The sequence below is a fragment of the Crocodylus siamensis genome, chromosome 10, assembly GCF_052110815.1.
Source record: "Crocodylus siamensis isolate JL-2025a chromosome 10, ASM5211081v1, whole genome shotgun sequence".
NCBI lineage: Eukaryota > Metazoa > Chordata > Crocodylia > Crocodylidae > Crocodylus > Crocodylus siamensis.
The window spans coordinates 58,977,935-59,003,485 of record NC_143404.1 but is presented as its reverse complement, the minus strand read 5'-3'; the positions used below and the strand labels follow the sequence as shown (position 1 = coordinate 59,003,485).

At 41.5% G+C, this 25,551-nt stretch overlaps 1 long non-coding RNA gene across 1 annotated transcript; it reads left to right on the top strand.

Moving 5' to 3' along the window:
- Positions 1 to 4,595: 4,595 nt before the first annotated feature.
- On the top strand, positions 4,596 to 24,274 carry LOC149856658 (uncharacterized). The gene is made up of 2 exons (XR_016444452.1): positions 4,596 to 4,776; positions 24,010 to 24,274. It is a non-coding gene; the product is annotated as an uncharacterized LOC149856658 (long non-coding RNA).
- The last annotated feature ends 1,277 nt before the right edge of the window (positions 24,275 to 25,551 follow it).

Here is a 25,551-nt window from a genome sequence, read left to right as displayed (position 1 = left end):
ACCCAGAGAGGTGGTAGAAACTCCATCTTTGGATTTTTTCAAAATCCTCCTAGACAGAGCGTTGGCTGGAATGATCTAGTTGGGGCTGGTCCTGCTTTGAGCAGGGGGTTGGACTAGATCAGTGGTTCTCAAACTTTTTTGCACTGGGACAGATTAGCATAATTATCAGCTTGTGGTGGCCCACACCCTCCCTATCCCTGACCCACAGAGTGTTTCTCTCCCTCCCCCCAGCCCTTTCCCTCAAGCTTCTGCATCTGGCCCCCTCCCAAACTCTCCTGCTGCTATATGCTGCCATGCTGCATGCTCACCATGCCCCCCAACCCCATGCAGCCTGGCAGTGTTTCCCCCAGACCCCCCTGCAACCCTTTAAAATCTTCTTGTGAACCACTTTCGGGTCATGACTCATGACCCACAGGTTGAGAACCGCTGGACTAGATAGCCTCCTTCCAACCCTAACTTTCTATGATTCTGCGTGTAACTTCCATCCCTAGCCTAAGCAACCAAATTTGAAAAATAGTGTCCCTCTTCTTCCTTAATAACCATTCTTGGCATCTGCCTGACTTCAGACTAACACAGGTAACCACCTCTCCATGCTGAGGTCACAATCAACTCGCCTGCTGTACAAGTTGGTGTTTTCCACAGCTTTGTTCCACATTAAACCCTAGGCACCATGCTCGAGTGCACCCTACAACCATGCTCATCCTTTATCTGAAAGGGGAGGAACACTGACTACCGCAAATTATGTGAAGGACTGGACAACCTTTTCTAGTATTGACATCAGTTCCTTTGGGACCGGAATGGAACCTGTCATAGGTTTTCTTCAGCACAGTAGATCGCACGCAGTCTGGCAAAGGTTCTTCTTTGGCAATTAACTCCATGTTTTATTCATCCCAGAATTCTTTAAAGCTGCAAATCAAAGTGCCACTCTGTGCATTGCTAACCACATTATGAGGTGCCAGTATTGCAAATAACGGTGCTTCTGCATACCAATCAGATTGCCTTTTTTTTCCACAGAAAATGAATTTAGCCCCGTATTTATCTCACTAATTGCATTCATAGCATTACCAACAAAGTATCTCCCACCTCAGATTTGCATTATGCAAAAACCTAATCTCTGCAAGTTACTAAACCAAAAGTGAGCCATACGCTGCCTCCTGAGACCAAAAATACATTGTTTGAACTGCCAATCTATACAAATTAGATTTATCGGGGAAAAAAAGCTTAGATACCATAAACTATCAGAGAATAATCACTTCAGAGCATGTGTGCACTGTAAACTCACTACTTAGGAGAAAAAAAGAGACAGCTGACCAAGCACATGTTGCTAAATTTACATCCCCACAATAATTATAAAAATGAAGAGACAATGCTCTTTTTCCAGTTGGGTTAAAACCAAGAAATAATGTAATATTCAAATGAAAGTGAACATTTTTCCACCCAGCCCTCTCACATGGCCCCAGGGCTCCATTAAGTTTATGGGTAAGGTTTGAGGATTTTCATTGTCCCGTTGCAAGCCTGAAAAACAAAAATCCATTAAGATGTATGTAAAGTGCATCTCAACTGACAGGCAAACTGTATGTTGCAGAGAGAGTTATAGCTCAAGGGCCAGAGCCTGCAGTCCTTGTTCAGGCAAAATTCCCATTGACGTCAAAGGGTGTTTTGCTTAAGGCTCTTCTGAGTAAAGATGGGAGCCTGAAGTGCTGAAGTTTAGAAGGAGACTATAATGTACATTATTGTAGCTCAGCACTGCCAAGGGTTTTAAGTACTGCTTGTGCTATAATTAATGCTTCACCTTCTACTGTTTCAGCTCTATCTCTGTGTATAGCACTATAAAGCACTGCGTACTTCTACAATAGAGCAGAATGAAAGAGTGCATTAAAAGCAGCGTTTTCATACTATGCATTTATTTTCATATTAATTATTTGTAAAGTTTCCTGCTTACTGAAATGACTTACAGGGCTGGAGTCCCCAGACTTGATTTCAAATTGTCAGCTCTTAGGTTCTTAAGATGGAACAGGGACAGATAGTATGGGTAATTCAAACATCCTTTATTTGCAACTATCTACATCTTCTGGTGAAGTTTGCATCATCATGTGCAATGTCTTCTGGTGAACATTGCCTTTCCATTCTTTGACTACAAGGGAGAATTACACAATAGAAAGAAGTAAAGGCATAAGAGGATATGCTGGAGAAGGTGACAGTGCTGGGTCATTTGTGTACATGTAGCAGGGCAGGGGTGAAGACCAGAATTTGAAAACTGTTTAATTGGTGCCAAACGCTGTATGTACACAGCGAGATTGTTGTCTGCATAGGTCCATGGGCAACACAAATTCTGATTTGCCTTCACAAAAGTATTAAAGTTCTGTTGTAAGAGCTCTTGCAAGAAATTAATTTATTTATGAAGATAGGTACCTTTCCATGACACTTATTTACATGGAAACCAAGAGCTTCCACCAGTGTTACTGATTTTTGTCTTATTACACCGCAGAGGTAGGGTATTATATTCATTACTATTTTTTATAGGAAGAGAAGTGAGGCACAAAGATATTACTTGATTTGTCAAAAGTCATGTAAGAAATCTGGCAAAACCAGGAATAGATAGTAATCTCCTGTGTCCTTGGCCATTGCCTAAACCTCAATGGCATTCTTGGGAAAGCAGAATAGTAAACCTATGAATATTCCTTGGCAGCCCAATTTTGAAATATATTTTGAAATGCGTAAAATCATACCAGAAAATTCAGGTATGATTTTAGCTAATGAAGCTGAAGGGAGTGGTACCAAATTTCCTGAAGGCTGAGTTGAGCCCAAAACACTCAGCATGGTTTATATTCCACGCTACTGTATAGAATTTGTTGTGGGGAGAGGAGAGCTAGATTCTGTGAAGGTTTGCTCCATAATAGGCCTGTCTTTTGAGTGAATTTTATTGATTCTGTCTCACTACTGGATGAAATGAAACTATATTCTCTGTTCATGGGATAATCAGAGAGATGAAACTCATTGGACTGAAATCTAGCAATTCTCTCTCTGCTACACAAGAAGAGGTTCATTTCTTACAAACAAATGAGCACCTTGAGGCACCTGAAGCAAAACAAACAGGAAAGACCATTATCTAAGAAATGTATCATTCAGCTCATCTGTTTTAGAATCAGGAAAAAATGTTACAAATACTGGACAATTTACCTCTGATAAACTAATTAATGCAAATATTGTATCTGTGTTTCCACAGCTTCAGCTTCCTTATTTTACAGGTTTGAAACCCTACTTAATATGCTTCTGTATTGACAATGAAGCAGAAGAGGTGAAGGAAAAGGACATGTTGCCTGTTCCAAATCAACTTTGCAATGTCTACTGTGGCCTCTTATTTACAGCCAATTTTGCGCAACTCATTAGTTATGCTGCACTGAGTCTAAAATGTCATCTCAGTAAAAAGGAAAAGCTTTGTGATCTTTGATGGAAATTTCTCTGTGCCACAGAATATTTCCTCCACTATGCAACACTTATGAAGGACTCACAAATGACAGCAATAGTCACACTTGCAGGAGGGAGTTCTGATCACTTGGGCATCAGTATTGTCTACGAATATCGGAAGGGTTTAAACATCGAGGATAGAGTTGCTTCTCGTTGCTGAGTTTAATAAATATATCAAAGCAATGCAGCTAATCTACAGGATAAAATTATCTTTCAAACTTTACATCTCCTTTTCTTTTGTGTAGTTCTGTGCCGAGGCATTTATACGTAGCTGAACATAGTGATATCACAGAGTTAATACCTGTTCTAGCTTTCACTTCTATTTCTGTATTTTTTAGATTTGGAATAAGATGAAGCACTTCCTGTTGTGGCCCAATATGTCCGTTGGATCACAACCTTCATACCAAAGAAGATTACTCCTACTATTACAGATTACTCATGTAATCTTCTCCGTTTTAGCCGAGTGATTCTGCCCTTGAGATCTTGGCAAGCTACCAACCCAGACCTCAGCTGGGCAAAGCTTGGGTGCCCATGCATCAGACTCCATGTTCATTGGTAGTGGTAAAAACATACATAGGGTGAAGTGTCCTTTTTCATGATTCTGCTTACAGTTTAAATAGTGCAGAATGTATGAGAGGTCAGGACCAAAGCTATGCCAGCTATGTCAGGAGGAAAGGCTCTAAATATAGAAGGGGAAGTTAATGCTCTATCATTTGAAGGCAAGCAGCAGCTGGCAAAGTACTGGAATTTTCTCAAGAATGGCACATTAATTTGACATTATTAGAAACTGGCTCTGGATGAAACTAAATGGATCATAAAAGGATTAATAAAAGAATGTCCTAAAGATTAAGAGCTTTCCATTTTCTTTTTGGGAATAATATATTTGAGTTTTATACAATGGAAAAGATTTAATGATCTTTTCACATACACTTTACTTATGCTGCTATACAGTTCTTTTTATTATGGCTCTTATAGAGGTGCTAGGAGGCTTGGTAGTATAAGATCACTGTACGCACATTAAGAAAAAAAAATTTGATCACTTGACAGAGGCAGGTGCAAGAAGGAGCTAATTTAAACTTTATATTGTGCAATCGTTTTGATCCTTCCAGTAAGAACTGAATGAACTTTTCATAGTGAACAATGTATCTCCATTTTTCCTCTCTACAATTGTTGGAAATAAACATGGATTATACAATCGTTTTATGGGAGCATGGGGGAAACCTTCAATGTAAAGTGGGGAAAACATATCTGAATATATTTATGAATACTCTTGAAAATAGCCTGCATTGCTACACTACACCTGTGTCCGTAAGTATTTTTATGTGCACGTATTAAGGTAAGACAGGTTTTACCTGCAAGAATATTTAAAAAACTAAAGTGAGTATATGAATATTTGAAAACAAAAGTCATTATGTGAATTTTCTTGAGTCCAGTCTGGAAAGATTATTATTCATTTATAAGAGTTTATTAACAGTTCTGAGTGTTTATAAATTATTGTCAAACAGAAATGCTATATATGAAGCTTAGGGGTGTTGGTTGTAGCTGTGTAGGTCTAACTCTAAGGACACAGCCAGACAAGGTTCTTTGGGTAGATGTGATATCTTTTATTAGACCAACTAAATAGTTGGAAAAATTGTTCTTTGCAAGCTTTGCAGCACAGACATCCTTCTTCAGGCACAGAGAGAGTCTGCTGGTGAATTGTGTTACAACTGTGAATTGTTACAATTCACCAGCAGACTCTCTCTATGCCTGAAGAAGAGTGTTTGTGCCTGAAAGCTTGCAAAGAACAAATATATGAAGCTTAGGTCATCCAATCAGGACAATGTTGTTTGATTGAGCTGACCAAGTGCAAATTGTGCATAAAACAGCAAATAGTCATAGGCTAGAATCTGTTCATGCAAATTATCAAACAAACACTTTATGTTCTCAGAAGCTGAAAAACAGCTACCTTTAACCAAGTACATTTTTCATTAGGAAGAACTTATTCAGTTGTAATTCTGCAAAGGACTGCTTGGGAATTGTGTTCAGAGAGATGTATGCTATTCACTATTTGGTTGTTTCACTTGCCACCTTACTGATTTAGTCACATGGCATGTGACCAAGGTCTGTAATTATAATGAATTCATGCAAGAATTAAGCAAAGCGAATGTTATATAAGATGTGAGCACAGCCAAGAGTACAAGTCATGGTACTATGAAATACAAACTACCATCCAGTTGCCCTGGAAGATACAGGTTCAAACACATGCCCTCCCATTGACAGCGCTTGATCTTTCTCTGTGGGACCCATTGCGGATGTGGGCTCATTGTGGGTTCTGCTAGCTTACTTGCAATCTGCAGTTTCTCTAACACCATTGATACCAATATTACCTGAGTGTGATGGATGCAAAATTAAATTTATTCTCTCTATTATGTGAAACGCTGTTTGAAGCTGTTCTACACCTCAGTTTCTTATGGATTACAAACCAACACGGTTGTGGAAGCAAACTCTGTCTTTCATTTTGAGTTTCTCATATCATTATATGAAAATTATATTAGCAGGGTGCTAAGTCAATGTAAGCTGTATATACTTGTTGGAGTCCATCATCTTGTTTGTGTGTTTATGAAAAGGTCATTGCCAAAGTTTACCAGATTTCCAAAGAAGCTTTAAAGTGTAAGGGTCTGATCCAAACAAAGCCCATTAATGTAACTGAAAAGACTTCAGTGGGTTTTGAATTCGGACCTAAATGAGCAAGAATAGCCCGTGCTATAATAAACACCGGATAAAAATTATGCAGACCAACGATCACACTTCAGGGCATAGACTAATCACCAGCTAAAGGGGGAAATCATTCCTTTTTAGTAAGCAACTGGTCAATTTGACTTGTTTGTGGAATATGGTGATTTCTAAAAAACAACCATTTTACAGTAGTATGTACTGTATGTAGTCCACTACTCCACTTTTCTTTTCCTATTGACAGTCTGATAGCCAGTTATCCCCTTATTTGTTAAGCGTATTCCAAACGTACCTGGCTAATTATCCTGGGCCAGCATCTTGTGTGACATGATTCAAACTTTCACTGAGACTCTCAAATGAAAGGGAAGTGGAGACATATGCACATAGAGACAATTAAACCAAGTAAGGTGAAAAGGCACAGCTGCCATAGGAAACATAAGGAGCGAGTTGAATATTATTTAAGTACTGATGGTCCATAGGTGCAAAGACTGCAGGTATTTAAGTATCTCAGACTACCAAGCCATTTCATTTTCTATAGACGGGACTATATTTTCATAGACATTAGGGCTGGAAGGGACCTCGGAAGATCAGAGTCCAACCCCTGCCCAAAGGGCAGGAAAACCCATGTATCAAAGGAGACTGTCCCTCAAGAGGCCCATGTTCCCATGTGTTACTCCTTTCACATTCAAGCAGCAAACATTTTTTTCTCTTTTAGAACAGAGTTATTTTCATTTTAGGATGACCAACCCAGCTATCTCGACAATTCTAACATACCTGTATCACTCAGCTCTAAATTCATGTGTATGTAATTAGCATGAAACAGACAGTCACCCTGGGGGGAAAAAAAGGTCAATTATCTTCCTCTCTCTTCAGAAACACTTTGTGTCTATGAATCAGCTGTATGCAATGCTACCTTGTCCTGAGAGCATACCTGTGAACTGCATCACTAGCAAAAAGACAGGTTTTCAATAAACTGTATGCTAAAAATCTACATGCCAGCTTGTCTACTTAGATTCTGAAATGCAGGAAATGCTCTGTCCTGGAGACTACTGTCAACAGTACTAGTGAGACTTAAACACCGTCTTAAACACTGCTAGAGTGTAGATAAAAGACATGGTTAATCATGCCGATGTTCATTTTGAAGAGGATGCCAAAAGGGCCTGCTCTGTGCATGGATTTCATTTGCTGAGTGAGTAAAATGGAAGGAGGAGAGATTTAACATTGCAGCTAGATCCCCATTTAACCAAGAGTTTAGTCATAGATTCCTAGATAATAGTGTTGACACCTAACGTGTTATCAAAGCAGGAGTTTCTAGTATTCTTAAAGCATTTCCACTTGGTAGGGGTTCCCCCCTTTACAACGTGGTTCTCCTCCTTGTCTGTGTCTCATGCGAGTACAGATGTAAACAAAGGCATGCAATGATGAGAGATGAGCCAACATTTCCTTATATGTACATGAAATGCCAAACATCGTCAATAAACGGCAGATAATAAATCAAGGTTTAATGATGATTAGATTTCTCAGGTCTGCATAGTGACTTTTGCCCCTTATATTTTCCATTGGAAGTGAGGGGCATGGAAGGAGACAAGAATATTGGATTCCAGATCTGACATATGGATTGAGAGGAAAGTTTTGCCTAAAAAGTTTATAACTTTCTATCCAGAGAGGTAAACCTGATCTGATATAACTGCCTTGTACAAAATTATGACTTGGAGCAACCCACATTTACAATATGATAAGCTGAGTGGGAGTAAATAATTGGGGCTAAGACGGTATTAAAATGAACAACTGAACAATTTCTGACAAGTCCACATCAATCTTCTTAAGCTACTTTTGTGTTGGACATGACCACAACTATGACACTGAAATGGCTAAAGAATCAATAAGACATAAATCACCCTTGTCAACCAGTGGCTACAATGCCCTAGGAGACCTGATGTCAGGTTTTATCATCCATCCAAACAGGCTTATGCTGGGGAAATTGAGCCAATACATTTGGCAGGAAAGGAGAGCAATGCAGACCTTCAGAGTGCTGCAAGACATCCAGTAAGGCTACATCCATAATCACCAGTAAGGCTCTAGACTAGGGCAGGTTGGGAAAAGAGAACTGAATTGTGTCCCTTCCCATGCCAAACCAATGGATCCCACAGACAGCCCAGTTACAACCCCATCAGGGAAAAGTAACTCAGCCAAAACCTGAACATGGACAAAGAGAGATAGGCTCCCACTGTTATTCCCAGATGCAGTGGAAAGTACTAGTAGAAAAAAATCAACTCTCTGAGGAAAATGTATAAGGCAGGAAATCCCTTAACCCCTGGGATATGATAGAGTCTCTTTCTGGAAGTTGACTGTTCCCTTGATCCAGCAGCCTATCTGCCCACTCTAAGAAAAAAGTTAGTCTAGTACTGCTAGCTAACGTCACTCCTGTTACTTAAGTATCATCATTGGTTGGAGGGGTTGTTACAATTGCATGCAGAAGAACCAGTTTTACAAAAAAATCCTAAAGTAATTAAATACACACTCAAAACGACATGAAGGAGTGTTATCTCTATTCCAAAGTCAAGCACCAGAACATTAGTATTTGCCAGATGTGTTGTAAGATGTACAACTCGAGTGCTTCACCGTTGTGCTATACATTATGATGCAAGATACCATACCATGTATTCCCCTTGACCTCCGTCTCAGTCAGCGAAGCTAATAGATGCACAAGGGGTAGAATTAAGGTTTTACGGATCACCATAAATCTGTCTTCCTTACCTTTATAGTGATTTCTATGCAACCTAAACTATGGGAACGTTACTGATTGAGGCGCATACTGACTTAGAATCTTCTAGACATCCTTAGAGTGAATACGCACTCGGGCCAAGCAAAGCTTCGACTTAATATTTGATTTGACAAACATTCAACATATTCGACCTTGAAAAGTGAAAGTCGAGTCGAGTAGCAGCTGGTCAAATAGCTGTCAAATCAAACACCGGAAGTCGAATATTAACGGCGCGAGTCGAATATTAACAGCGTGGGTCAAATATTCCACTTGCCTGTACTGGATTCCCTGTGGGGGCTGGGGGGATAAAAAGGAAAGTAAGGGGAGGGAGGGGGAGAGGGGGAAGGAGCGCTTTCATGACTGACGTGTGGCTGGCCAGTGACCTGTCAGCATTCTCTGAGGTCCCTTCCAATCCCAGTGCTCAGGGGGAGGGCCAGAGAAAATGCATAAAAGGCAGCAGTTTTTCAGCTCCCTGCTTTCTGCCTCAGGGTCCGTTTCTGAACTGCTGGTGTTCTCCAGCACCTCTGCATCAGACCACAATGGCTGGAAGCCCTCACCTTCAACAGATTCCCTGCTTGCAATGCTAGCAACAGGGATGTCTGAGAACTTGGTGCTTTTATTTTATAACTACTTTTCATATTAAGTTTACACTTATATTGGATAGGGTTAGTAGTAGCCTAGGATCTATTCTATATATAGGAATTTAGTTTATATATGTATTTTTTTTTTTTATATATATCATTCATTCTTTCCACCACACCAATGCTTCTCAACATATTATGTACACACGCAAACACATTTACATAACATCCAGAAATCTAATCCGCGGCGCACAGCACACTTCGAGGTTCCAGTTTACATACGAAGGAACACATTATGAAGTGGGGTGGAAAGGCAGGTGGCCAACACTGGCCAGCCTGCGCGAAGGGGAGCAAGGGGGGGATAAGCGGGAGAGCTGCAGTTTCTCCCCCCACCAAACTCAGACACAGCACTGAGCTTCAACCTCGAGTCCAAGCGGACCCGCTTCCACTCGAAGCAGACGGCAAATCAAAGCAGGACCCGGTTTAATATTCTACATGGCTGTCGAATCGAATATTACCTGCTCTGCACAGCCCTAATATGCACAGCTCTAAAACATTTGCTATTATTAAGTGAAGGAGCCTAAGTTAGTATTACAGATTTCACCTTAAACATCACCTCTGGAGTTGGCCTGGTAAATCCAGGGAGTCTAAAATAAATCTTAACGATTCTAAGAAATCTACATTGATGTAACTGGCTTAGTAAAGGGGCCAGAAAGAAAGGAAGTAAACTACATTCGTTTAGACTTCCTCCATACTTGCTTGAGACCAGCCCTGAAGGTCCATTTCCAAGGAGCACAGCCAGTGCCTGACAGAAGCCCCAATGAGAGGCAGAGCCGGTCCAGGCCCAGCAGTGACCAGGAAGCCAGAGAACGGGGGCAGCAAACAGGGCAAGCTGGACATATAAGTTTATGAGGCCAGGTGGGATGTACGTGAGGGTGCTGAGGGAGTTGTCTGATGGGATTGCAGAGCCGCTGGCCATCATCTCTGAAAATTCATGGCGACTGGGGAAAGGTCCTGGATGGTTGGAAAAGGGCAAACAGTACCCATATTGAAGAAAGGGAAGGAGGAGGATCCAAGGAACTACAGACCAGTCAGCCTCACTTCAGCCCCTTGAAAAATCACAAGGCAGATCCTCAAGGAATCCATTTCTAAGCACTTGGAGGAAAAGAAGGTGATTAGAAACAGTCAGCATGGATTTACCAAGGGCAAGTCATGCCTGACCAACCTGACTGCCCTCTATAATGAAGTGTCTGGCTCTGTGGATGTGGTGTACCCGGATCTTAGCAAAGCTTTTGATATGATCTCCCACAGCACTCTCACAGGCAAGCTAAGGGAGTATGGGCTGGATGAATGGACTGTAAGGTGGATAGAAAACTGGCTGGAAGGTAGTAATCAATAGCTCAATGTCTAGTTGGCAGCTGATATCAAGTGAAGTGCCGCAGGGGTTGACCTGGGGCCAATTTTATTCAATATGTTCACAAGAAAAAAAAATATAAAGGGATACATAAGCCGAAACTTTGAGACCAAAGGGGTACACTAGTTAAAAAAAAAAAAAGGCTGAATACCCCTAGGTTAGACAGTAGGAAGAATTCTCACTAGGAGGGTAGTAAAACACTGGAACAGGTTACCCAGAGAGGTTGTGCAATCTCCATCCTTGGAGGTTTTTTAAAACCTGGCTAGACAAAGCCTTGGCTGGGATGATCTGGTTGGGAGTGATCCCGCTTTGAGCAGGGGGTTGGACTAGATGTGACCTCCTGAGGTCCCTTCCATCCTCAATTTTCTATGATCCTATGATTCCTTACTGGTGGCTATTCTCCATTTTAGTAAGAAAAGTCACTAGTACCTCCAGCTGTCTTCCCTTGCCCAGATGTCATTAGTTGACCCCTGAAACACATGGTAATTTTAGTATATCTCAAGGCAGAACTTCTTGTGAAATGCCCTGTATTTCAGTGATTGAACCATCAAAATAATTACTGTAGAATAAAAACAATATTTTTGTTAAGCTCCTGCTGTGCTTTTGACCTGTGAAAATATTTTTACAATGAAATAAGCTTCCCTGCAGCCCAGGGTACCTGGGAGGAGAAAAGCTGTAGGGCTTAGGAGTTCCATAATCCTGCTTCAGCTTCTGGTGCCCGGCAGAGCCTGAGGAGCCGACGAGATCTGGTAGGGAGCCAGGCAGCCACTGGAACTCTTGATCTCTTGCTGGAAGAGACACAGAGAACAGGAAAATTTTGCTTTTCCAGAGCATTTTTCAACTCAGGACTTGCAACCCCATAAACAATAATTTTACTTCACAATACCTCTGTAAGGTAGGTACAATAAAATGCATAAGCTTCAGTACAAACTTATTAATTGGCCTGCCTAATGATACAGAATGAATCAAGCAGCCAACCTGGGCATAAATGCCATCACTCCTATCACCCAGCCCTGGCTCCATCACCTTTGTTGCACTTCTTTCCTGATTTTGTGTCACAGGTAAAGGGAATTAAATGAATCAACAGTTGCATGTCAGTCCCTTGTTTCTGTATCAGTGGCGGAATAGTTCTTTCACAACTGTTATCTGCCACTTACATCAGTGAGTCATTCTTTAAGCGGCCAACATAAGTTTTCACTGAAAACCTATCTAGCTGGAGTAAGTCATTTAGACTGATAAGGAGACATAACATGTTGCTCAATTTTTCCATCTCATTTTAAACAGTTAATATGGCAACTCTGAATCCACTGACTGCTTTGCACAAATGATGCCTATCTGGTTTCAGGCAAGTTTTGCATTCTTGCACTGTGTAATGCAGAGCCAGATGGTTCAATCAATCACTCCCTGGCAGGTGGATCCTACTCAAAACTGGGGAGAATGCCAGCATCCTTGAGAGCACTGATGTCCTACCATCTCCACCTCTTGGCTTGACATTTATCAGAGGTGAGAGTAATCAAAATCACACTTGAAGTCTGCATGCAAACATTTTTGGCTTTGCATAAGAGCTCAAGGAAAACCACCAGGCTGAAGGTTTGAATTATGATTTTCTTTCTCTCTTGCTCTTTTTTTTTTTGTTTGTAGTTCACTGACAACTTTTTAATGCTCTTTTAGAAACCTGGCATCAGAGTAGGGTGTAATAAGTTGAACAGAATGATTAAGAAGTTAATCTAGATTTCCCCAGTATTGATGTTCAAATTTATCTTCCTGTGACTCTTTGGTTGACCTGATATGCTGGAGGCAAAAGGCCATAGAGTTTGCTGCTGGGGTTTACAAGCAGAGGAATAGGCCACAGTGAGCTTTTTTCATTTTTATGCATTTGTCTAATCAGCTGAGCAAAGCTGAAGATGATTTGATTTTTTGGGGGTTGGGTTTAGGTTACATGAAACCAAAATTAGGGGATGTTTGGACACGGATACCATTTGGTCAGCTTCCCGCTTCTCCTGTTCCCTCACACACATTTCAGCAAAAAGTACTATGAGTAACCAGTTCTGGTTGTGGTCTGTCTTTATTTTGAAAAATCTGTCCACTGAGGGTTCGTTCCAATGCAAACGTACTCCAAGCTGTTTCCACTTTGCTTTAAGTGAATCAAAACTAGACAGGCTAAAGCAACACAAAAAGATAAATCCTCAGCTGGGTCAACATCTGAACCACCTTTCCACTCCCCTCAGGGGCTATTTTGGCCCAAACTGCAGCTTAACCAAGCACAAGGGGGACTCTAATTTATACCAGCTGGGACTTTAGCCCTGTTCTCTACTGTGCTTAATACGCCTGTTATGCTGAAGGAAAAGGAAAAGGAAGTGGAATGAGGTTGACCTAGCTGGTTTGACACCAGCTGAGAAATGTCCTAAGCTCAAAGTATCTTCAGTAGTAATTTTAGGGCTAGTTTAAAATTTCCTCCATGCTGCTCTGGTAGAACAAAGGGAATTTAGGAGGAGGTAAGAGTCTGGCCCAACCTATTTTACTTAAATCATTCTTAAACCAGTTTGACAGGTTACCAAAGAGTCTCTCTGCTTCCTCAGGGAGGTTCAGTCTATACAGAAATCTATGTTACAAACTGCAATTACCAATATCATCCCTATAGCTAAGGAAAAAAGGTGCCATTACAATGCCATGGATCAACAGCAATAAGGCATGTCTTCCAACAGAAATTCTATGTTTTTCTGTTAACTAGGAAAGCCCCTTCCCTCCCACCGCATTTAAGGTGATTCCCTTATCAAAGTGCTTAGGCGCCAGAAAAAGATGAATCAAGGACAAAAATGTTGGTATAAAACTCACAACATGACTTATGTACATGACACATCTTGATGTATTTGTCACCTAGCCAGAGATCCTTAACAGTCATGGTGCACTGAATAACACACACATTTGCCAACATTTTTATTGTATGTTGGGGGCAAAAAACAATCCAAAACTATCTGAGTAAACTGAAAACACTTTAAAACAAGTATAGGCAGATAGAATCACGTTTCTTATTCTGCTGCAGAAAGTACTACATTCCTCATTCTGGAGATAAGTTTAAGACAGCAGGCATGAAACGTGGTTCATTAGTCCTTTACTAAGTCTGCTCAACAAAACAGCCGAAGAATCTAAAAGTTTCTTTAATTTTAGTTAAAACTAAAAATGATTCGTTATTCATGCTGTTATAATGGGGGCAATGCAGTATAACCTCAATACCCAAACTTCTCTGGAGGCATGAGAGAGAAGGCCAGATGTGCATATCCTACTCAATATGTGTAAGCTTTACTAGACAGAGAGAACCAAGTCCAACTCAATGACCACATCTACCCAAGATACTGACTGTGCAGTAGCCCATGACTACTAAGCAGTAGTGTCAAGCGGCAGAAAGCATGATGTGATGTTGTTGTGTACTAGTCTCAGGCTACTGCGCAGTCAGCGTCAGGAACAAGCTATTTGGCGGCACTGCTGCGCAGTAAATCTGGCTACTGCAGTAATGACTGCGCAGCTAGCATCTCGTGCAGACAGCCAGTGTTGCTCAACCTTTTCTGTACTGTCATACTGGGTTACAATGGAAAAGCCTGGGGTCCCACTACCACAATTTTAGGACTCTTCTCCTACATGGTCCTAAAAACAATGGAACAAGAACACAATACTCTTAGATCTGTTTGCTAGGCTGAGTATTTAGTCCTTACTCAGAAAAATGTCCCACTGGAATTGAGCTGAGAAAATTTCCACTGGCAAATGCAGTCCATCAGGACACAGCCTTAGATTTTGCATGCATGCACTACATGGAAAGGGAGTTAGCCACCCTTGCAGCTAGATCACTGATTTCCCCCTACATCAAAGGAGTGAGCCTGATGATGTGCAAATGGGCAAGAGGCAGAGAAAGGGCAGGTCTGGACCACAAACACTCCTCGTTGAGCCTAGTGGAGGGAACAGAGCAAAATTTGAAACACTGGAGGTTCTATTATCTTCTCTATGGAGCCTCCACATAGAACACCCCATTATAAGAGGGGAACCCCAGGGATAAGCAATAATAGAAAGTCTCTGACTAAACACCTTCCAGAAAGATATGGTATAGTCACAGAAGGCTCATACAGGCACAGGCCCTCCAGCCATATAGTCCCATTCCCCTTGCAATTCTTGGGGATTGTGGTTTATTCTGTGTGGCAAGCACGGTCTACCACTGCACTTCCCAAACATAAGCATCCGCAAGGGAAGAATGTATATACCTCTGCAAATGGACACTGATATTTATGAAGTCGCGTATTATACAACTGTTTTATGAATATATTTCAGCCCGAGATTATTGGATGACCCTGGTCAATGACCTTTGACTATTTATTTCTCTTCCTGTGCGATTGGTCACCCTAGTCACATTGTTCCTCCTGTACTGGGTGACTGAAACTTCTTAAGCATAGAATAAGCACTTTTCCCCCCCATGAGTATCTATTATTCTTATTCCTACCCCTCCAGCCCCCAGATAAAGGCTTGACTTCTGTGATTGAACAAAAGCATGAATCAGGGCAAATGATCATCACAATTCTCCGTATCATCCTAAATTTCACTATAGAACCCCTTCAGTTCATAGGCACTTGACTCCACATCTGTAACTGAACATTTGCTTGTGCAGGTGCTACAGATCTGCTCTGCCAAAACCGACTTGTCAACTAACACTGGTAATTTTGTCTCCATTAATATGAGTATATCAGCTACCACATATAGATGTTCCATCCAGAAATTACACTTTTGGCTTGAGCCATCCCCTTCAGCATAAAAATATTAGTTTCCTAATGTTTATTTAACTGCTTGACAACTCCTTAGGTGTGAAGATGGAATTTCACCAGCCAAAATGTTCTGTTTCATCCTTAATACAAACAGTTGCTTTGAAGTGCCTCGGGTTTACTGAACGAACAAATTAACTTGTTTATGTAAGATACCCAGTGAAAATTTCCACACCATTTCAGCACATAATTAAAGTTTGTTTTCACATTGCTGCAGTACATCTCCAAGATTATTTTCTTATTTTTAAGGGGTCTTCTATGTGGTAGAACAATTTATACATCTTAAAACAGTATTCATTTGGGATGCTAGACCTGCATGATGAGGAAGAGCTGAGTAAAGCAAGTTGAACAGATTTAAATCCATATTTTACCTATCTATATGTATAGAAATATCTATATATTAGTTATATAGGATGTGTCATGTACATAAGTCATCTTGTGAGTTTTATACTATAGATATCTATATAGATATATCCAGATTCCCAAATCCAGGTGGTTAAAATTAGGCACTGAAATCTATGCTTGGACCTCTGATATATTTTATTTAAAAAAGTAACCTGACTTTCCGAGGTACTAGGGACCTTCAATTGCCACTGAACAAGCTCAGCTGACAGACAGTGGGAAATTACAAATGCTCTGGAGGCATCATTATAAGGTTAATATTTAGACATACAAATAAAAGTAAGTTAGTTTTATATTCTGACTTATTCTGTAGTGCTCCAATCCTGAGAACATGCATAGTCAATGGGCTAGTCATCTCCAAATGAGATCACACCTACACAGTAAATTTATCATGTGCCTGCTACACTGCTCCTGGAAGGCTGTCTCCCAACACAAAGCAGTATAGCTGCATCTACACAGCACTCTACGCAGGCTATTTAGCACTGCTGACTGTCAGGGCCAGTTAGCTCTGCTGCATGGCAATCAATATGGCAGGATTGTATTTAAGAATATATATTGTTCATCAATCTGAATAACGACCATAATACCAATAAACAGTGCCACCAGTGTTGCATACCCTGTTTCTAGTTTTGCATGTTGTTCTTACCATCTTCTTCTGAAGAATTCCAGTGCTTAATGAAACACTCTTACTTCTACATATTTTATCTGCAAGTTGGGTTACATTTCTCATCTGCTGACTAGACCCTCCACACGGTGATAGGTAAGCAGTAGAAAGAGATAAAATCTTCATTTAACAGAAGTTTATTTTGATTTCTTCCACCTCTAATTCTAGAGAGCATTGACAGCTCCAAGCATCAGGGCTGACAAAAGATACAAATCATCTCACAGACCATGGAGGAGAGAAAGAGAGCAGGGATCGTGTTCAGCTGTTGCAATGTTTTCTTCATCTGAGAGCATGACTGTAGAAGACAGAACTGTGCACAACTTCAGACTGCATTCCTTAATTCTCAAATATAATCTTGTCCTCAAAATTATATTCAAATACATAAATCAATTGGTAACATAATTCAGCTACTGTCCAGATGCTGTAAACCCTGAGGTCCTGCAGCACATTACCCAGTCGAAAATACCAGAGGGCTGTTGTTTACACAATGACTTCTGTTCGCATGCATTTCAAAGGGTGAGGGGGGGAATTGGGGAGGAGGAAATCTGTCTTGCTTCTGCCATCAGGACAGGATCCAGCCAGACCTGGAGTCTCTCCAAAATATGGGAAAGGAGCCAGCAGGGAGTCCCAAAAACCAGGTTCCTCCTAAGCAGGGCAGGAGCGGGCAAGTGCTTCCATCTCTCAACAGGTCAACACTCACACAATTTTCTACTATACAAGGATGTTATTTCTGCATATCTTTCATTAGTAATTTATGCATACGGTGGCTAATTCCAAGTTTTTCATTAGAAGAGGCTGTTTCCTAGCACTCTGGATACCAGGAGCAGGACACATTGTGCAAGTTTTCTATGAAGTGTATGGTTCAGATTAAACCCTTTTCATTTTCAGATTCCTCAGTTACATACTATCAGCTTTACACAGCTATGCTCTGCCTACATCTCTGTACTAATACAGCCCTATTACCAGTCAACAACCTCCTTCTCTACTAGTTTACTGACAATATTACCAATAAAGGCTCCACAGTTGTCCCTGGTGCATCACGGTTAATCATCTTGCCCACACAGACATACAAACAAAACAATGTTAAACCATGATTAAGGTGGCAAAGTGAATAATACAAAAGTTAGGAAACACTAGGTAGAGGGGAATGAGTCCCGTGGATAAAAGCCTATGAGGAAATTAGTAATTCTGTCTTCAGGCAGGATTGGAGCAGCATGCGGTAAATAGGACAATTTCAGAGAAAACCCTGGCCAGCCTGCAGCTGGAGCACAACCAGCATGGACAGAATCCCCAAAGAATTTAAGTCCTAAAATAGAAATCTCTACTGAGCATGTACAAACTGCAAATTTTTAAAGGCATAAAACTTGGCCAAGTCTGGGCATGTTTTCACAGGGATAGAAAAAGTCATATCCACACAGCCTGCCTCCTACCAAATTTTACATTCCTGCTCCAAAGCCTGGGAATGCTGGAGCATTTCAAAGAACAAAAAAAAAAAAAAAAAAAAAAAAAAAAAAAAAAAAAAAAAGGAATTTTCTAACATGGGGGAAATGAATACAAACAACAAAACTATAACAACAACAGGCTGGATTTTGATGTGTATCCAAGTTCTTTTCCATATAGGAAAATGCATATGTATGGGGCCAAGGCAATTCGTTACAGACCTGGTCATTGCTTTTGTCATCATCTGGGTTGCAGGATGGTGCTCCTAGTGCTGTCATAAGCTAGCAGAGACTAGAGACTGCTCTAAGTTACAGCACATATGATCCACGTTATGCCAGTGAAGAATCAATGGAAAACAACTCTGTCATGCCTCCTCTCTGCCTTTCCCCCTCCTCTATACCAGAAGTGAGTGGAGGAGAGGGTAGTCGGCCCAGTCCCATTTTATACTTCGTTTAAAAGCAAGAGTCCCCATTCCTATCTATAGTTTCAAAGTGCTAGATTGTTTCCCAGACCACAGGCAAAATTATATAGCACTCTCTCCTTATTGCTCTGCATGGGCAACCCAACTTTCAGATGTTGACAAGTTGACATACAAAGCTAGTGGACATTTACAGGAGTAAATTGGAATATGTTAGCTTTAGCTATGTTCCCCTTCCCTCCCTCCAACACACCCCCACACCCCTAAACTAAAACCAGATACCGCAGCAATAATACACTATCCTTCCTCCAGCTGTTTAGCATCTATAAGAACCTTGTTCTTGAACTGTATAAAGGACCAGTGGGAAGTGCTGCCACCAGAGTGCCACTGAAGCAAATATTTTAGATGAGCTTGAGAAGAGAGATAGAAAATTTTATGGGATAGGGACAGAAAGTACACAAACTAGTATAAATTATTTGAAATGATTCAAATCTGCACAACAGAAGTTCAGTGAACATAAATCGCTTTCAAAATAGCTGAAACCAGCTTAAAATAAACCTAGATAAATATAGTATCAGACTTAACTGATTTAGGTTAAAGCAGTTTGTTGAACTTGTGTCCCAGATCCCCTCCCGATTCAAGTTAACTCATAGTCTCCCAGCATCCCAGGATGCTTTGCACCTCCCCAGCAAGCTCCCCTCACAGGGTGGGTGGGCTAGCCCTGGCTCAAGCTGTCTGTTCCAGCAGAGCAAGGAGACATGCTCTAGCATCCCCTGGCTTCTGGCCTGAGCCACCGCAGGCATGTGGCTGCAGTTCCGTAATCAAAAGCAAATGTCCATTCACTTGGTTATCAGTTCAATCTATGCAGCTTATACTAAACCTGTGAATACTGAATGTATTCAGCTTCAGGCTTTGACTGTTTGATGCCAAATGTGTAGCCACAGAAGAAAGCGTTATGTGTTATCAAGCCACGTGGCTCAAGGAGTATTTGATCACATTCATGGGGTCAGGAAAGAATGTTCTGCCTTTATTTAAATCCTGTAACTTAGCATAAATGGTGAGAAGATAAAGAGTTGATTTTCTGGTCCATGGGCTTATTTATTTGCTTTTCTTTAAAATGTCAGGATCTAGGCACTGTCAGGGACAGACTGTTACAGACAGACCAGATGGATCAGTGATCTGAAGTACTACAGCAAAACTGAAGTTTCAGGAATCACAATAAATAAATAAATAAATCACTGAACAAAACCTATGTAAGTGGGCTTTTGGATAAACGTATGGATAACTGGTTTTTCAGTTCATAGGCAATTCTGAATATTTTTTTCAAAATTGTTTTAGTTTCTCACAAAATAATTTTTAAAGTATTTTGGCAAACTGAAAGGTAAAAAAAAATTAAACAAACATGGGGGGGCTGCAGTTTTTACCCATTTTTAACATTTTCATATATTTTCTAATAAAATTGAAGACCATGTCAAAATGTGATTTTAACCAGAAGCATCTTAATGGTTTGTTCCAAAAATGTCAAAATAAAATTTTTTTTCTGATTTTTTTTTCACCAAAACCATTGGCAATGCTGACAGAAGTCAATTTTGGTCAAACTTTAACCTACACTTTTTCAGGGGAAAATGTTTGAAACAAAAAAATTCACCCAGCTTTAGTTTACAGTTTTGGACAGATCCCGACTCATGATAGTAGGGGGATGCACTTGCGTTTCCCTTCCATGAAGCATTGTACCAATTTAGGAACAGCAGATGTGCTTCTATTTTTGTTCTCCATTTTCGCTCTACCTTCCCTGCACTTCGGCCTATTTTCCCTGGATTTTTAATTTTTTTTTAAGGCATTTTCCTCATTTTTTTCCATGTCCTCTCTCATAATTTTTCCCAATTTCCCCTAATTGATCCATGTCCTCTTCACCCATAGCTCAGCAGCCTCCCAGTTAATGACTCCATCCTGTCATCCTACATGCTCTCACAGCCAAACTAAGACACAGAGTTGGACTAGGAGGTTGTTTCCCCAGCCTGTCATCATCTGGGTTGCAGTATAGTGCTCCTGGCATTGTCATGAGCTAGCACAGGCTAGAGACCACTCTCAGTTACACCATATGTGATATGTACGTATAAAGATGTGTTAAATGTGGTTCCAGGAGCAGGAAAAACAGAGTAGGGTTTGGAAAGTCTATTCCCATTACCCACTTGCAATGGGGAGTCAGCAGATTTCCCCATCCCCTTGCTCTTAACATAGCCGGTATATGTGTCCTGCTCCCCTTACCTAATTTCCTCAGGAATGCTTCCCCTTCAGTTTGGGGAATGTTGAAATCACCTGTAAAAGGAAATATTTTCACCACTCCCACATGTCACTAACTGGGGCAATACCCGTGTCTCCTTTATGTTGAACAGGAAGTAACTGTCACATAAGCCCATTGCTATAACCTTTATTCCACCCTGCTCACTCCCCTCCATCCTGTTTTCCATTTCTACTCAACGAGACATGCCAAAGCATCAATCATAAGCCCCTGCAACATAGACCATGCCACAAGATCCCAGGCACATATTTGGGCCTCTGTAAAGCAATATGCAACAGCAACGGCTAGTAAATGCTGACTTCGTAACAGCCAGTGGATGCAAGAAAAAAATGTGTTCAGCAGCGAGAGAGGCTGCTCAGGGGCTCCCTATTAGCTGGCACAAGCAATGCATCAATAAAGTCCAGCTTAAACAGTTCTTTTGTCAGTCCCATAAAACAAAAGCATTCAGTCCCCGAAATCAAAAGGAATTGCACAACTTCTCTTTCACTCAAGCTGGTAATAAGAACCTCCTCTCTCTTTGTGCTAGGGCCAAACATGGCAAACCACCCAGGAGGAGGGACAAAAAGTGTTCATTTCCCTTCTGCCCTTCTGTATTTGGGTTTTAATCGATTCTTAGTAGATTCCCTCATCACTGGATTCCCTCGACAAGCCTCATGTACTAGCATTTGTCTTCATTCCTAATGCCTCCATTCCTGGAAGGTTAAGCAATATGTTCTGTTTCCCTCCTTCTACCACAGGATTTCACTCCTTCCTCTATCCTGTTCAGGTTTCCAGTCTTCTATCACACTCATGAATTTGGTTTTGATTTAAAATAGTGAACTAGCCTGTTTATTCTCTAAGAAATTTGTTTCTGTTATGGACAGTTTTCTTTGATTTTAACTGAACGATAAACAAATTATTCAAAATAACTTGAAAAGACCCCAGTATCATTAGATAAATCTTTTCCATTCATCAGCCGAAATGGTTGATTTGTTTGGACATAACTCAACTGTGCTCTTTTTATATGATGGAATTTCTGCCTCCTCCTTCCTGCATGCAATTTCTTTTTCATAATGTTTGCTTTTAAACAGGTTAATTGTTTTCCTCTACACACATTGAGTCTGTCAAAGGTAAATGCATAGCTAACCTTAGCATACATTTTCCCAAGGAAGAAAGTAATTTGTCATAGTAAGAGCCATAGCAGATCTAAAACCTGTTAATAGTATGCCAGCCAAGTGACCTATATATGGCAGGGTAAGACTACAATCAACACAGATGATTTTACAAACATACAGCAAATGTGACTTCATCCCTTTCAAATTGCCACTTTGATCCTCCCCTCCTTGTACCGAACGGTTTGCCTACTTCCTTGTCCATATACTTTTTATACTGGGTCCTAACAATAGGTTGATTGTATGCCATTGACTGCACCCATACACAGCTTGATTGCATGACATTTGGAAGGGCTGAGAAGTCACTAGAAATATATAAGTATCAATAAATTAGTTTCCTCTTCCTCAGGTCATATACATCACGAAGAAATGATGTGAATGCAGTGAATTGCACAAGCATATGAGCAGACACATGCAATATCTGTGGTATACCATTCATTATATATTGTGCTTTATGTCCTCTTCTATAATTGCAGGCATGCACAAAAAAACTATTGGAAGACAAGGCAGCACGAGGTGGTACTGTTTATAAAGTCTTTCCCATTCTTTTTTCCAGTGTGTGAGATGTTCAGTTCTGGGAAGACTTGTTGTTATTGTTAACCTATTTTACAAAGTTCTGTGTAGAGGGAGTTGTGTAAGTAATAGAATCGTTTACTCGATGCTTTGACATCTGATTGGAAACAATTAATGAGAAAGTTGTTCCTTGGAACTGAGCTTGTACATGGATTCCTGAAAGAAGGGATCACTTGCATGCTGTTTGTGACCACTTCTGTGCCAGGACTGGGGTGTGTGTGCGTGTAACAAAACAAGTTGTCTTTAGAATATACACAGGCTTCCTCTACATGTGCAGGTAAAGGTGTGACTAGATCTAATGTGTGATCCACACCTTCATACCACCTGCCATGCCATATGTGCATGGCAGGAGGCGCTATTGTTGGATCACACATTAGGTCCAATTGTGCCTTATTGTCGGTGCAGGAGGATCCCAATTCTGGGCTGCTCCCGCATCAGCAAAAAGCAGGCTCCTAGAGCTGAGAGATTGATAGCAACCAGTTATGAAGTTAGTACATATATTCGAGGTTTAACTTTATAGCTGGTTGGAGCTTGTTATCATGATAGCTACTTTGCAGGTGCACCTGGTCTTAAGGGGTGCGTATACACATGTTCTGACGCATTCTTATTCGAACATGCCAGAGCAGACTCGATCCTGGTGGAGCGCTCTAATTGGAATGCCACTGTTTGGGAGCCACTCTAATTAAGACTCCCACCCCACACACCCAGAGTATGTGTATAGACACCCAAGGTGACGGCACAATTAACCAGTTAATTGTACAATACCTGTAATGTGTAGAATAGGTCACACTAACTCCATTTCTCTTTGTTCAAAATACTGCCAGTGAGAATTCATGCCAGTTTTGTGCATAACCACTCTAGCATAGTATGTCAATATTATGCAGCTATAGCCACTATAGCAGGGGTGGGCAATTATTCCAGGTGGAGAACTATTTAATGAGGTTTTTGTAAGATTTTGAAGGCCACATGGGTAACCCCACCCCCTGACAGTTGCCCTGCCCCTGGTCATCTTGGGACATCCTGTTCCTAACCCCCAACTTCTGTCGGGAAGTCCGGCCACATGCCCTGCCCAACCCCCCAAAATACTCCTTTAGGGAGAGGATGGTTGCCGTCTTAGAACCAGAAAAAACAACTCATATACTGAAACTCAAACATCTGACTCCCCAGGTATACCCTCCAATTTTTACCAGCTATTCTCATTCCCTTCCCCACAAACCCTCTCTCTCATTTATTGACTACAACTACATTCATTCCCCCCACTTCCCCCGCCACAATTCGTCTCCCACTTACTGACCACCTCAATTTACATTTACAGTTTTCTTGAATATGTAGTGGCCTTCGGCTGCTTTACTACTCCATCCAGCAAGAGCACAGACCATCTGCAGATGCTTCCTCAGCCTGATGAAGGGTATTTGTACCCAAAAGCTTGCAAAAAGACTATGAAACTATGAAAGAACAATTTTTCCAACTATTTGAGATGGTCTAATAAAAAATATTGGATTTACCCAAAGAAACTTCTCTGTCTAAACACCTACTATGATGTATTTTAATTTTATTATATTAAAATATTTTTGTCATGATTTGTGTTTGTATACTGTATATAGAGGTGCTTGCATAATAATTATAAATAATTATAATCATTCAAAAATAAATTCTTAGTCTTGTATATTGTATGGAAGGATGTGGTTGGGGGTATGTGTGCTGGGGTATGGGGTATATGTATGTTTGTGGTGGGTATGTATAGTGTGTTGAGGTGGATGTGTGTATGGTGGGGGGGGAGTTGTCAGAGGGTGTGGCTGTGTGTGTGGAGGTTTGTAAGGAGGTGTGGCTGTGGGGGGGCATACAGTATGTTGGGAGGTTGTGTATATTTGGGGCTGTGAGGGCAGGGTGTGGGTGTGTGATGTTTATAGGGTGTCAGGGATACAAGGGTGTGAGGATACCCCCACACCCCCCCATAATACAGCAGCAGCAGCAGATGGGGGCACTTGGGGTGCTCATGCCTGGTGCACGTGCTGCCACCTGGCGGCACACAGCTCCAACCAGCACTGCACATCATGGAAAGGTGCACAGCACCTGTAGAACCACCTCTATCGCTGGCACTACCCCCTGCACACCCACAGACCCCACATTCACAGACCACAGGAGGGAAGCTTCACATGCTGGAGCTGGCTGATTTTCCCACCCCTGGACTCTGCAGGGAAGCAGGGGCCAGGGTTCCCCTCTTTTGCCTGTGGAGGCCCGGGACCTGCACAACAGTGAGTAGCATAACCAGCCAGGTCTAGCATGTGGAACTTCCCTCCCATGGCACGTGGGAGTACCAGCACTAGAAGTGGCCTAGTGGGAGTTGCGCTTCTCACCATGATGTGCAGCACTGGCTGGAGCTGTGTCTACCAGTGCCTATGCTGGGCATGAGCACCCCAAGTACCCCAGGCTGCTGCTGCTTGCAGGACTGTGCACCATGGGGGAAGTGTGGAGGAGGTCCCCACACACCCTTAACCGACACTCCCTCACACCCACACCCTGTCCACTGAAGCTCCACACTGCCAGCCCCAACCCCACATTCTGTGCACCTGCCCAGCTACAGCTCAGCCGCATCTGGAAGCTGTGTGCTGGCTGGGCTGGGCCCTTCCACCCATGAGGGTGGGAACGAGGCACAAAAGGTATGTTGGTGGAATGTATATAGTGGGTGCCTTGCTCCTACCCTTGTGGGTGGAAAGGCTGGGAGGCATACAATTAGTTGGTTGGCACCACAGACCAGATGAAAGGGCCTGTGGGCTGTATTTTGTCTGCCCCGCACTGTAGCATGGCTAAGATGACCCAGGTTTTGGAAACCTCGCCCAATAAGCAAGGTGCAGAT